The 14,126-nt window shown below is 37.8% G+C and overlaps 1 pseudogene; it reads right to left on the bottom strand.

The window, feature by feature from the left end:
* Positions 1 to 5,225: 5,225 nt before the first annotated feature.
* LOC113282668 lies at positions 5,226 to 9,947 on the bottom strand (annotated as a pseudogene).
* Between the last annotated feature and the right edge of the window lie 4,179 nt (positions 9,948 to 14,126).

Below are 14,126 nucleotides of genomic sequence, written 5' to 3'. Positions count from 1 at the left end.
CTGCTATTGCGGTTTCCTTGTTAACAAAACTTCTGGTGGGCATGCTACTAGCAGTAATCTGGTGGTTTGTGAGTTGAGATAACATGAGTTTCCAAGAATTTATAGTTGTTCGATAGTGAAGCAGAATGTGGGCATAGGTTTTAGTTGATGAGTTGATGCAGTTGAGAATGTTGAAATTTGGCAGATTCTCATTAAGCGCTTTCCATAAGTCTTCACTTTGGGGAACATGAAAGTCTCAATAGGAAGTTGGATGAGAGAAGGGGGTTTTGTTGAGCTTGACCATATATGTTAATGAGGCAGTTGTATCCTGATATTATAGCATATTTTCCACTCTTGGTAAGTCATGTGATATTATATGGTTTGCTTTCCCGGGTAATGTGAATGTTGTAATGATTCATTGCATTATGGGTAGGGGAGTAGGTTTGATTTATCATGATCCCATTTCCTGGTTGATGGGTCTATAATACCGGCAATTGATGGTATGAGATAACATGATGATTGGTTAATCTTATTGTTAAACTTTGGGATCCAATTTGATTCGATAGGGGTATTTAATCCATTCCCAATTTGATAGAAGTGATGTTGTTTGAAGGTTGGTATGAGGGAAGACATCTGCCTCCATTGTGGGGTGGGTGAAGACGCATGGGTGGGATGTTTTCAAAAATGGGGTTGTTTTTAAGGTATTTTGCGTTATATAAGGTTGCTAATACATATGTAGGTTTCTGGAAGAGGTTCCAAACTCTTCTCATGAGTAGAACCTTGTTGTGTTCGCTGGTGCTTCGGATTCCCAGGCATCCGTGAGCTTTTGGTTTGTGGATCTAGTCTCTTCTTAGGGTGTGGAGATTTTTAATGGATTAGTCGTGTCCCATGAAAAAATTATGTGTGGTACGGTCAATTTAATTTGTGGTGGATATATGTAGGAAGAAGTTGGGTTTGCATAAAATGGTTTGTGGTAAGGGTTAGGGATGATTTTATGAGTGCTAATCTTCCAACATGAGTTAAGCATTTAGTCGTATAACCTTTCACTACTTTGCATGCTAGCCGTTGAAGAATTGGGGCAAAAATATGAAGAGAGGATCTACCATGCTTAAACTGCACGTCTAGATAAAGGGGGTAGGGCGATGGTTGATGTTCTTTGCATGCAAAAACTTGTTTCAAATCATCAAGATGGTGCTATTCGATCTTCATATGATGGATTATCGTGGATTTTTGCAGCGTTGATGTGTTGACCCGCTGAGATGCCAAAAGCTTGTGGGAGAAGCTTAAAAGGAGTGGCGCCTTCCGGAGTTGCTTTATATGTTATTAAAATTCAATCCGCATACATGATCCGCAGGTTTTTAAATAATATTTATGCACAAATAATAAATATATATGAGGAGAGGAGGTCCCCTTGCCTTATTCCCCTAGTTGGGGTGATGTAACCATGTGGTATGTCATTGATATTCACCGAATAAGTTAATTTTGAGATGCACAACATATATAATCTACAAATATTAAAGGGAAACCTAAGATGGAGAAAACTCGTTAGATGAAACCCCGCTCCAAGGAGTCATAGGTGTTTTGGATGTCTAATTTAAGATTTACTTTGGGGTCTTTAGTGCGGATTGAAGTTTTGGTGGTGTGAAAAAGTTCGGCAACGATTTCTATGTTATCGTGAATGGATTTTTGCGGCACAAAGACACTTTGATATGGGACTATCAAGAAAGAGACGAGAGGTCGTATACAATTTAACGGAACGAAATGATTTTTTATGTGACGTTACATAGCCCTATTGGTCTAAATTGGTAAGGTTTAGAGGGGTGGTCAACTTTTGGGATTAAGGTGAAGTTAGTATGATTCTTGAGAGGGTGGATATGAGGGAACTAAAAAAATACCGGGACACGGTCTTATCTTATGGAGAAGAGCGCATGTTTGATCTCCTCAGAGGTCACTTCGGCTGTTAGCATATTGCATTGTGGGAGGCTTAACCTTGGTGTTATTACCTCAAAAAGGTTTCATCTATTGCTATATTTGGAGCTGTATATTGGTATGTGAAATGCTCAAACATGATATTGATAATCACGTATTTATCCCTAATCCAGGTGTTTTGATGATCCTGGAGTTGTTGTACGTTGTTACAGCTTCCATGAATTATGGCTTTGGCATGTAAGAAAGTTTTGTTGTTGTCTCCCGATTGAATCAACTGGATTCTGGATCATTGCTGCCAGTAGGTTGCGTGGCATTCAAGCAGATTCATGTGTTCAATTCGGAGTTGCTTTTCTTGTTGTATCCAATTTTCCAATTCGGTACCATTTTGCGTAGCACGTTGATGTTGAGCTGCCTTTATTTTCATGGTCGATTTTTAAATCGATGTGGCTAGGTAGCCGAAGTTGATCTTGTTCCATCTGCTAGGGTTTCGCTGGTAGATATAAGTTTTAGTCAGGGGTTTAATGGTGGGTCCGGTTCATGTAGCCTATCCCATGACGAGTTAACTACTTGACAAAGCTGAGGATAAGATAATCATAGATGTTCTAATTTCTAGTTCTTGTTCCCTTGCCAGTCTAGTGCTTTCGTTTGGAATAGGATAAAAGCATGGTCTGAGGCTATCCGTGGAATATGTCTGATTCCAGCATGGGGATTGGTTGTTTTTCAATGCTGATTTGTTATAGCTTTATCAAGTCGTTCCTGGATATTATCATGTCCTTGTTGGTTGTTTTTCCAGGTGTCTCCTCTGAAACCAAGGTCAATGAAACCCATTCGACTCGTTAAATTTAGAAAAGGTTGAGTATGTGCATATGTAACTTGTCTGCCACCTTTCTTTCCCGGTTGGTCAATTACTTCGTTGAAATCCCCCAAAACCAGCCAAGGTGTTGTAGTGCTATGAAAAATTGCCGGAAATTCTTCATATAGGTTTTTTCTTGGATCTGGGTGTGGTGGGCCATATATGCATGTACAGAGCCAAGGTTGGGCTGGGAGGGGAGGAGTGACGAGAACATGACTGTAGTTTTGAGATTTCAAGATGATTCGAACAATGATATATTCTTTCCACATTAGACAGAAGCCTCCTCTTCTACCTATTTTTAGAACTCGGCCCAAATGTTTACGCGATGCGCATAATTTAATACTCACATGATAATGTTTCCGAGAGGAATACAATGGTTGGTTTATATGAGTCCATGTAGGTATTGTTGGTTGGTTTAAACCCAGGCAATTCCATGAAGGAAAACCATGTGATGCAGGTTGGTTGGTGAGAGTATCGAGATAAGGTTAAAGAAGGAACCGTTTTTTGGGGACTACTCAAAAATGGTGGGGGACTACTCTCCATTTTTTTGGGTGGATATTAGAAGTAATAATTAGTCATCCCTTATCTAACTTTTCTTCTAATACCAAACTTGTCCTTGATAATTAAATTAGTGTAATGATTAGCGAGTTAATTAATGATTAGTGAGATTAAATTAATAATTTGATTTTTTTCAAAAAAAGAATTATAGAGAGGGAGAAGAAGAAGATGAAAATGATAATGAAGATGAGGGTTTTGGAAGAAAAAAATTTAGATCTTTTTCTTTAAGAGGCACAACAAGAATATGATGTTTTGCTTACTCACAGATACTTCAAATTTAGTTAATGGTGCTTGAATTGGCCAAAACATTTCTAAAAATGAACAATTTACAAATTGATTTCGGTTTCGTTAATAAAGTTCGGTTACAACATTTGAAGAACAGGTAGCCGAACTCATTCTGCAAGTGTAGTTCGGTTAATGTTTCTAAAAACACAGGTAGCCGAACTCAGCTTTAATGGAGTTTTTTCTTTCAGAGAAAAGTTCGGTTAGGAGAAAAAATTGCGACGTAACCGAACTAAAAGTTCGGTTGGGAAAATAAAATGAAAAAATTTGCGACGTAACCGAACTCAATATATAGGTTTTCAGAGAAAAGTTCGGTTAAGAGAAAAAAATTGCGACGTAACCGAACTTTTCTCTGAAAGAAAAAACCTCCATTAAAGTTGAATTCGGCTAGTTCGACAAAGTTTTTCAGATAATTCCTAACCGAACTTTTATCTGCAACTTCCATTTTCAACTCATTTTGATGATAACTTCTCATTTTTTCAAAGGAAAAGAAATGAAAAGTAATGGGTTTGTTATAATTTTGGTTTTGATTTTATTTTGTTAATGATTTAAATTAAGCTATATATAGAGGTGGCGGTGGTGGTGATTTGAGGTGGTCGGTGGTGGTAGGTGGTGGTGAGCGGCGGTGGTGATGGGTAGAGGTGGTTATATATATAGGTGGTGGTGGTGTTGGGAGGAGGTGATTATATATATAGGTGAAGGATAGGTTAGTCATTTCCACACTTTAGGACACCCCTTATAAGTATACGGTAGACATTCCTATCACAAAGTAGTCCCCCACCATTTTTGAGTAGTCCCCAAAAAATGGTTCTAAAGAAGGTTGAATGTCTTTGATGGGTTTTGGCTTGAGCGGGTTAAGTTAATTGAAAGTGTTGAGCGAGGTTATGGGATATAGTTCAATTTGAGAGTGTTGTTGATCGTTTAAAACAACGGAGGTGAAAGTGTGAGTTTGCAGAGTTAAGTAATGCAGATGAGTGTTGCAGAGCGATAAAATGTAACAAGCAGAGAGCTGATTATGCGTAAGTTAAGCTAGACTGCAACCTGTCTGAGGTTAAATTTTGTTTGCATACTACTTTATTTCACGGATCCTAGTATTATATAAAAGATGAAAGTTAATGCATTAGAAACCACAAAAGCATCTTATACGTGCTTCTGCCAATGTTATGATTGCTTCAATATTCAAAGATCTAGTGATCTCACTTGTATTGAACACTTTCCAGTTTCTGCTAAAAAAAATAAACACACCAAGTTGATGGCCATGTAATGTGAAATAAGCAAATCAAATACCAACCGAACATAATTGAACGGATGGCATGTGAATTTCGGCGTACAGCACATATGCTTTTCGACTAAGCGTTGGTTATAATCTTACTATATCGAAGAGACTCAATCCGAAAATGTAGCAAAATCACCCAAAGAAATTGGTGCTCATGTAATTCTGGTGCAATCAGCTTGAAATTTTAAAACCAAAGCAGAGCACAGTGGTACTGGTTTCATTGTCGTTGTTTTTAACAGTCTGAATCAACATCAATCTTCTAAAGTGGGAAACAGTCTAAGAGTTTAACAAGCAAAAGAGATGACCAAACTTATAATTAAAACTATCATTTACTTTAGCCTGGATATAAATTACATCATGGAATGAACACAATAGAGTTAATAAGCAGTGGATCAGTTCCTATATATCTTAGTATGATATTAGAAACTCTGACTAGAAAGGGATAAATAGGAGCTCACCAGAATCAAATCCAATGTAACACATACTGTCTGCACAAGTGCTCATTGACTTTATCTTGTGATTAGAGAAAAATTATGGAGGGACGGAGGGATGAATGATGAGCATATGGAAGTTGTTGGAATAGAATTTGCTTCATAACACCAACTGAGTGACCGACACGCAGAACATCTGAAACCAGACTTAGGCTACCACCACATTCAATGTGTGCTTCAAATCCCCGACATGCAGAACATGTTCCCCCAACCCCAGTTTCGTGTTTCCATGTTCGTCAACTACACTCAAATGGCTGCAAATATCAATCTGGAATTTCACAATCTCCGCCATCTGACTCTGCAAGTCCACTTTCTGAAACCCCAATAACTTCTTCGTAGGAGAGCTGTGCACTGCTGGAGGGGTGGAAAACATCAGCACTGTATGAGTTCCGCTCATTGGTCCAACGTTTTTAACACTCAAATGAATATCGAAAACTGATTCCTGACAGAGCTTCTCGGATAGTGTATCAATGGATTTGCACTCGACTGATTTACAAATGTGATTTTCTTGTAACGCAAGGGAGATTTGCTCTGGTGCTCTCACGAGCCGGTGAGTGAATTTGCTGTAGCTCAGACCATCTCCAAATGAATACACCGTGTCACCAGTGTAAAAACGATAACTCCGACCTGGATATCCAGTTTCTGGGTCTGGTCTCATGTTCATGTTTGTCATTGGGACCTTATCTGCAAATGCTTGTGGATACCAAGTCATTGGTAATCTTCCACCTGCAAGGAGAAGCAGAATTAGTCTTCAAAGAAATTTAACTGCATATGCGATAACAATGAATAACAATATAAGATTAACTTACTTGGATTGTAGAAACCAAAAATTACATCAGCTATGGCAGGCTTCGCCAGGGAACCCAACCCACATGATGCTGGAAATCTTAGGGTCATCTCTGGCGAATGTTATATCCATTGAACCTCCAGACATGATAACTAGAATTACAGGTCCTTTGGATGCTTTTGCAATCTCTGACACAAGGAGAGGCTGTTGACCCGGAAGGTGAAGATCGAGTCTGTCTTTACTCTCAGCCTCAATTGATAGATCAGTTCCAACTATTAGCATAGTGGCATCTGCTAGAGCTGCAATATTCTTCGCATCTTCCAATTGGACCGTACCACATGCTATAGTAGAACAACCAGCTGAATATACAGTTGGAACTAAAGCTGTAAGACCATCCAGAGGAGTGGTATACCTGCATGGGGTACCTAAAAATATGTGTAGTTCAGTTAATACCAGCTGAAAATTGAAGTCGATGCACAAGCATAATTTCGACAGATTTACCTTCATAGTTGCCTATCATGGTTTTTGTGGCCTTGGCATTGGGTCCAATCACCGCCAACGACTTAATAGCAGTTGCTGATAAGGGTAAAGATGTTGGGTTGTTCTTCAACAACACAATCCCTTGTCTTGCTGTTTCTCGAGCCAATTCTTGGTTGGCTGGTGTGCAAACATCCTTAGGGCCGAGTTTTCCATACTTTTGTTCACTGGGATCCCCATCAAAAAATCCAAGGCGAAAGAGTGTTGCGAAGTTATTAGAGACCGCATTGTCAATGGCGGACTCATTTAGGAGACCGCCTTTAACTGCTGCTTCGGTATGTTGGCCGAGGAAAGCCCCACAATCCAGATCTAATCCTGTTATTTTCAAAAAATTAAACAACCTGACAAAACAAAACAAAACAAAACAAAACAAAGGATTGAACAACGTAGATGCAGCAAATCAAATACCTGCTGCTATAGATACAGCTGCTGCTTCTTCAGGGGTTTTGGTGTAGTGTTGGTTCTTCTATAGCACATCAACTGAATCACAATCTGATACAATGTACCTGCACACATGTAGCAGCACAAAGGCAGTAAAAAGTTAATTATCCTCATTGACCAATAAAACAGATCTGTCTGACGATCTGACAAACAAGCAAGAGTAAGGAATAAAAAACTACAAGCTGCCTTGGCTTAAGCAAAAGAAACAAGGTGCAGGAGAAGGGGCATACCCATTAAGCTTCCATTGACCTCGAATGACTCTAGATAATAGATCATCATTGGCACAAGTTGGTTTGCCATTCACTTTGTTGTACGAGCACATAATGCTCGCAACATTCCCATCCACAACACAGCTCTTGAACGGAGGCAGGTAGGTATCCTCCATATCCTGCTTGGTAACCTGAAACAAACACAATAAAACTCATAAAGAAATTTTTTTTTTTTTAATTGAATCATCAAGAAATAATTTTCTGCATAAATTTCCTTTTGGGAAGCCTACAAAAATAATGCTCATCATACCTTAGCGTCAAAGGTGTACCGGTTAACTCCTTTCCAGTTATCCACATCATATGCTGTATAGTGCTTGCAGCAAGCTGCAACCTTAAGTCTGTCACTACCACTCTCTTGCAATCCTTTTACATTAGCAGAACCATATCGACTTGACAACAGCGGATCTTCGCCGGGAGTTTCTTGACCTCTTCCCCATCTTGGGTCTCTGTAGATATTGATATTTGGACTCCAATATGTCAATCCTGCTAAACCCACATTGTACATTGCTCTTGCTTCATTTGAAACAACCTGCAGTAAAATTTCAATAAACTCAATTTCTTTTTCTTTTTTAACTTAAACAGTAAAAATTCTCTTAATCATGTCATTTTCAAACCCATTTCTAGTAATTTTAACTGTTCTGGAAATTTTACCAAACCAAGGTCTCAAAATCTAAATAGACCGCATTGTACATTGCTATTGTTAGAGACCGCATTGTCAATGGCCGACTCATTTATGAGACCGCCTTTAACTGCTGCTTCGGTATGTTGGCCAAGGAAAGTCCCACAATCTAGATCTAATCCTGTTATTTCCAAAAAATTAGTAAACAACAGCCTGACAAAACAAAACAAAACAAAACAAAACAAAACAAAACAAAACAAAGAATTGAACAATGTAGATGCAGCAAATCAATTACCTGCTGCTATAGATACAGCTGCTGCTTCTTCAGGGGATTCGGTGTAGTGTTGGTTCTTGTAAAGGACATCAACTGAATCACAATCTGATACTATGTACCTGCACACATGTAGCAGCACAAAGGCAGTACAAAGTTAATTATCCTCATTAAGCAATAAATCGATCCGTCTGACGTCTAATTGGTGTGTGTGTAAGAAATACAAAACTACAAGCATTCTTGGCTTAAGCAAAAGAAACAAGTATTGAAAGTGCAGGAGAAGGGGACATACCCATTAAGTTTCCATTCCCCTCTAATGACCCCAGCCAAGAGATCAGGATCTGCACAAGTAGGCTTTCCATTGACTTTATTGTACGAGCACATTACACTCGCGACATTCCCATCAATAACACAGCTCTTGAATGGAGGTTGGTATGTGTCATCCATATCTTGCTTTGTAACCTGCAATCAAAACAACGAAGTTCATCAAAAATCGATTTCTGGCGGAAATTACCTTGCGAGAAGCCTAGAAAAGTTATGCACACATTATACCTTAGCATCAAAAGTGTATCTATCAACACCTTTCCAGTTATCAACATCATAAGCTGTATAATGTTTACAACATGCTGCAACTTTCAGTCTGTCAGGATCACTATCCCCAGTCTCCTGCAAGCCTCTGACATAAGCTGATCCATATCGACTCGATAACAGCGGATCTTCGCCGGGAGTTTCTTGACCTCTTCCCCATCTTGGATCTCTGTAGATATTGATATTTGGACTCCAATATGTCAATCCTGCTAAACCCACATTGTACATTGCTCTTGCTTCATTTGAAACAACCTGCAGTAAAATTTCAATAAACTCATTTTTTTTTTTACTTCAACAGTAAAAATTCTCTTAATCATGTCATTTTCAAACCCATTTCTAGTAATTTTAACTGTTCTGGAAATTTTACCAAACCAAGGTCTCAAAATCTAAATAGACCTTTCAGAAACTTCTGCTTCAGAGAATCTTTTTAATGTAGTCGTACCTTTTTTATTTACCTACTAGCTAACTTATTTATTACTATATCCTCTTCATTAATGTTATCATAACTTCATGATTTAATCCTTAATCTTAATTTAATTAAGAAAAAAAATAATTATGACAAAATCTTGAAAAACAGAGGATCTAAGTGTTATGAGTGACACTATTTCTGGAAATCAAGAACAAATCTGATCCAGTGAAACCCATTAACAAGATAAAAATTGAGGAAAATCCCATGATTGAAATCAAAAATTCTAACCAAAAATCAAGAACTCAATCAGAAATGGTGCAATGATGATTACCTGACCAATGGCATAAAAGAGGGAGACATTGAAAGAAGCAGCAGTAAGAATAGGTTGAGGGAAACTAGTAGCACCAGGAACAACATTAGAGAAATGAGTACCAGGACCAACATAAGAAACACCATGTAAAGCTTCAGACCACCATTCATAACTTGGTATACCAAGTCTACTCACTGAACCAGCTTTATTCACTAAGAATGTGATCTTCTCTTGTAATGTTAATCTCTTCACCAAATCATCAACTCTTGATGAAATATTTAATGAAGAATCACAGAAACTAAAGTTCTTCAAACCAGGGTCTTTACTAACATCACAAGCAAAAACTGGTGATTTGCTCTGTTTTTCTTTTCAAGTTTTTGTATTGGGGTGTAACAAGAATTGATGAAGAGAGTTTTTAGTGATGATGGCTCTGTTTTTATAGGGCTGGAAATTCCATACACATGTTATTTGTTTGGTGCCCGTGATTAAGAAATGGAACCAACTCTCTCTAAAAAATAAGTGCGGCATTTAATGTTGTTCTTTGGATAGAAACAGACGAAAAGGAATCTGAAAACTTAATTATCAGAAACAAAAAATCCAGACTATGGATGAATTTTGATTTTATTTGAATTGTTTTTCTCTTGTCTATCTTGAGTCCGTGAAGATCTCTCTCCTTTTTGCTGCCTGCAGGCTCTAAGAGAAAGAGTGACTCTAGTTTTTTCCAGTCGACCGGAACTCGAGTGGTTTGGCTGGGTGGGTCTGACGCGAATTCACTTCAGCTCTAAAATGATTTGCACTTTAGCTGCGCCGTCGGCCAGACACAACAGCAGCATTACAAAATCTGGTGCTGATGAGGTCATTAGTATGGCCACCACTTTACCATAAGACACAATTGATTTGGCTTTACAAAAATTGGACGATGTCCAAGTTGGCACTGATGAGTCGTTTATGTGTGGTTTTTTAGTCAGCCAATGCTGAGACCGACTGGTATTGCAGGGTAGTTATCTTCATCTGAAATCCCTACCATCTTTAGATTTTAAAAAGCTTAGTTGTTTAGATCTAATCCAATTTTTGAGAAAACATATTTTCGACGAAAGAGGAGCAGTTTCAAGAGTTGTTAGGTTTTTTTATACGCATTAATTGTCAAGAACCCTCTTCAATGCATTGCATAGTCATCATAGACTCAGAATCCCAATTTGGCTAAAGGAGTACGCAAATTTGAATAGCTTTCCAATTGTCGTTTATTTGAATTCATGATTCCTTCTTCTCTTGGTGTTAAAATTCAAACTTCAATTCTATTGTGAGTTAATAAGACAAGTATTTTTAGAATGAACAGATGAGAATGCTACTCCAAAGTCAATAAATTACCTGCAAATTTATGACAAATCGTAGAAAAACTTGTTCACAGGCCTGTAAATGATGAATAAGAAGAAGTAGAACATAGGGCTGCACACTAACCGCACCGAAACCGCAAACCGCACCGAAACCGCACCGAACCGATGATCCAACGGTCGGTCACGGTTTTCATTTTAATAACCATTAGATTTACGGTTCGGTGAACGGTTCCACCCATAACCGCACGCTAACCGCACCGAACAACCGATTAGTATGGACCGTCGATTAGTTTTGATCCTGATTAATACTAGCCGTCTAGATTAAAGCCTCCACCATATATATTCTGGCAACCCTAATCTCTTCGTCATTTTCTCTTCTTCGTTTCTCTTTCTCTTCCTCTCCCTCTTCATTTTCTCTTCAGCCTTCACCTGAATCACCTCAGTCGCCTCCACCACTAGTAGACAGCAGACCACCACCACCTCCATCAAAAGCACCACCACCTCTATGGCTCTATCTAGTAAGTAAATAGGTCACGGGTTTCGATTGATTTGTTTGTTTTTCAATTTCTAGGGTTTTTTTTTAATTATTCTTCTGTTAGGACTTAGGGTTTCTTTTATCGAAATCGTTTGCTTGTTGTTTTGTGTTTATCAATCAATTTCTTTTGTCAAATCTTATTTTTCTGATTACAGTCATGGGTTTTTTATTTTAGGTTTTGGTTGAGTTAAGGGGAGGAACTCAAGGAAGGAGTCTGAAAGATTTCTTAAGGAAGGAGTCTGATTACAGGTAACCTATCTCTCTTGTTCTGATTTGTTTGGTTTCATTTCGATTTTGTTGAATCAATTGTATATGTATACATGGATCTGTTATTGCTTTGACTAAATTTGTGTGAATATCAATTCGTATTACAGATTTAGATCTTATTTGAATTGGATTGTGTTGAATATTTGTTTTATCTTTGGGTAGATGTTTTGTTAATTTTGTTTTATTAATACGTATTAAAAAACATGAACTGTGCTGATTTTGTAGTTGTTGATGATAATTTAATAGATTTATGAATAACATAATGAACTTGATTATGTGTTTTGTTAATTCTTTCATCATCTAGCAATTCTAGCTGATTGATAATGAAATCAGAATTTATTGATACAATCTAGGTAGACCTGATAATCATTTTGATTTATGATCTGTGACTTTTTGAATTTGGGTATAACTCCATTAAACCCTTACTAGGGGAGTTTCTAGCTCTAAGTGGAGTGTATCTTAGGAGTTTGGATAACTGTTTAGGTTTATTTAAAGCCTACCCTGTGCCACAACTTTATTTTTGTTTTCAAGTTTTACATAGAAAATTCCTTAGAGCATATGAACTGCTTTATTTAGTTCATATGCTCTAAGGGTTTAATTTTTGCTTAAGATTTTGCTTGTGTAATAAAAGTGATAGCAAATGACTATCACTTTTATTCTCTCCTATTACATCCAAGGTTCGTTTTTGGTTCATTCTTCTAGTTGACATCTATCTATAATCTTAAGCAGTGACACAGGACCAGCATAGAACTGTTTTGTTTGCTTTTAATTAAAATTGAGTTAGATGGCAGGCAATGTCACTCACATGAAGTGCAGTTTCATTATCAAGTTCAGAATCAGAACTAACTTGCTTGTTTTAAGAAATATGTGTGCTTGTATTAAAAAGTAAGAACTAACTTGTTTACCTTTGGCAGGGCAATGATTGGATCAAGTTCAGCTTCATTATCAAGCTGCAAGATGGAAAATGCATCTCTCTTTCCATCCACTGCAGCTGGTTCTACTGATGTGACACTATCTATAACACCTCAAGTTGATGCTACTCAAGAAACACAAGCTACACAGCAGGCTACACCTACACAGGACCCTGCACCTGAAGTTGTACCTAAGAAGAAGGGGAAAACTAGATCAAAAGTTTGGAATGACTTTACAAGGATCAGCGAAGAAAAAGCACAGTGTAAGCATTGTCACAAGAAATTGCAAGCACATAATAGAGGAAATGGAACTTCCAGCATGAAGACACATTTAGCCACATGTCCAGAGAATCCCAACAAGAAGCTCAAGGGACAAAAGAGTTTGGTGTTTCCACCACCAAGGCCTGGACAGTCATCACAGCTGGTTGCTGTAAGTTATGACAAGGATGTGTGTAGAAGAAGATTGACTGAGTTTGTCGTCATAGATAAACTGCCATTTAGAATTGTAGAAGGAGAAGGGTTTAGAAGATATAGTGAACAACTTGAACCTAGATTCAAGGTGCCAAGCAGGATGACCATTTACAGAGATGTTTCAATTATGTACAAAGATGAGAAAGATAAGTTGAAGAAATACTTCAAAGAAAGTAAACAAAGAGTCTCTCTTACAACTGATACATGGACCTCTCCAAACAACTTCAATTATATGTGTGTGACAGTGCACTTTATTGATATCCATTGGAAACTTCAAAAGAGGATCATCCTGTTTTGCTTAATCAAGGGTCATACTGGAGAGGAGATTGGGAAAATGCTTGAGAAATGTTTGCTGGATTGGGGTCTAGAAGATCTTTTTGGTGTGACTTTGGACAATGTCAGTGCAAATACTGTCGCAATTGAGTATCTTCAAACCAGTGTCATCAATTGGACAGGAGCAGTAGTGAGAGCTCAATACATGCAGGTATGATTACTTTTCTTAGCTCTATTGCTATGTTTATTCTATACTTCTTTGTGCCTGTTACTGATTTTTTGATGATATTTCCTTGTTCCATTCTTATCAGGTAAGGTGTGCTGCGCATGTTCTTGCGCTTGTTGTCAAAGATGCTGTGTTGTTGTATCACAAGTCAGTTGGAAGGATCAGATCAGTTATCAAGTTTGTTACCGGTTCTCCCTCTAGGTTGGCCAAATTCAAAGAATGTGCTGCTCTCGAGAAGATTGATTGTAAGAAGATGGTTTTCCTTGATGTGAAGACCAGGTGGAATGCTACGTATCTGATGCTTGAATCTGCCATTCCATATGAAAAGGTATTTAAGAGGTTAGAAAGGGAGTACAAGAGCTTTCGTTCTAAGTATATTTTCAAAGAATCTGAAAGTGAATCTTTACCTAATACCGATGATGATACTGTTGTAATTGATAATGAAGATTATTATTTTAGTTCATCTAGTGAATCTGAATGTGAGGTAGATGTATCTAGAAAGAATAATGT

Source organism: Papaver somniferum, chromosome 1 (genome assembly GCF_003573695.1).
Source record: "Papaver somniferum cultivar HN1 chromosome 1, ASM357369v1, whole genome shotgun sequence".
NCBI classification, from domain to species: Eukaryota; Viridiplantae; Streptophyta; class Magnoliopsida; order Ranunculales; family Papaveraceae; genus Papaver; species Papaver somniferum.
Note: the sequence above shows the minus strand (reverse complement) of the source record. Positions and strands in the feature narration are given on the sequence as shown.